The sequence below is a fragment of the Grammomys surdaster genome, unplaced genomic scaffold (genome assembly GCF_004785775.1).
Source record: "Grammomys surdaster isolate TR1022 unplaced genomic scaffold, NIH_TR_1.0 1149, whole genome shotgun sequence".
Taxonomy (NCBI): Eukaryota; Metazoa; Chordata; class Mammalia; order Rodentia; family Muridae; genus Grammomys; species Grammomys surdaster.
Genome location: NW_021605568.1, coordinates 1,050,905 through 1,051,392, shown reverse-complemented (window position 1 = coordinate 1,051,392; position 488 = coordinate 1,050,905). Strand labels below are relative to the sequence as shown.

General features: G+C 52.9%; 1 pseudogene; it reads left to right on the top strand.

Moving 5' to 3' along the window:
* LOC114634977 lies at positions 1–488 on the top strand (annotated as a pseudogene).

Below are 488 nucleotides of genomic sequence, written 5' to 3'. Positions count from 1 at the left end.
ATGTTGATGCCTAAGAAGAATCAGATTGCCGTCTATGAAGTCCTTTTTAAGGAAGTTGCCAAAAAAGATGTCCACATGCCCAAACACCCCTAGCTGGAGGACAAGAATGTGCCCAACCTTCATGTAATGAAGGCCATGCAGTCTCTGAAGTCTCGAGGCTACGTGAAGGAGCAGTTTGCTTGGAGGCATTTCTACTGGTACCTCACGAATGAGGGCATCCAGTATCTCTGAGATTACCTGAACCTACCTCTGGAGATCGTGCCTGCCACCCTGAGCCACAGCTGTCCCAAGACTGGCAGGCCTCGGCCCAAAGGTCCATAGGGTGAGTGGCCTGCACGATTCACAAGAGGAGAGGCAGACAGAGACACCTACAGAAGGAGCACTGTGCCCCTAGAGCTGACAAGAAGGCTGAGGCTGGGGCTGGCTCAGCAACTGAGTTCCAGTTTAGAGGCAGCCTTAGTCGTGGACCTGGTCAGCCACCTCAGTGA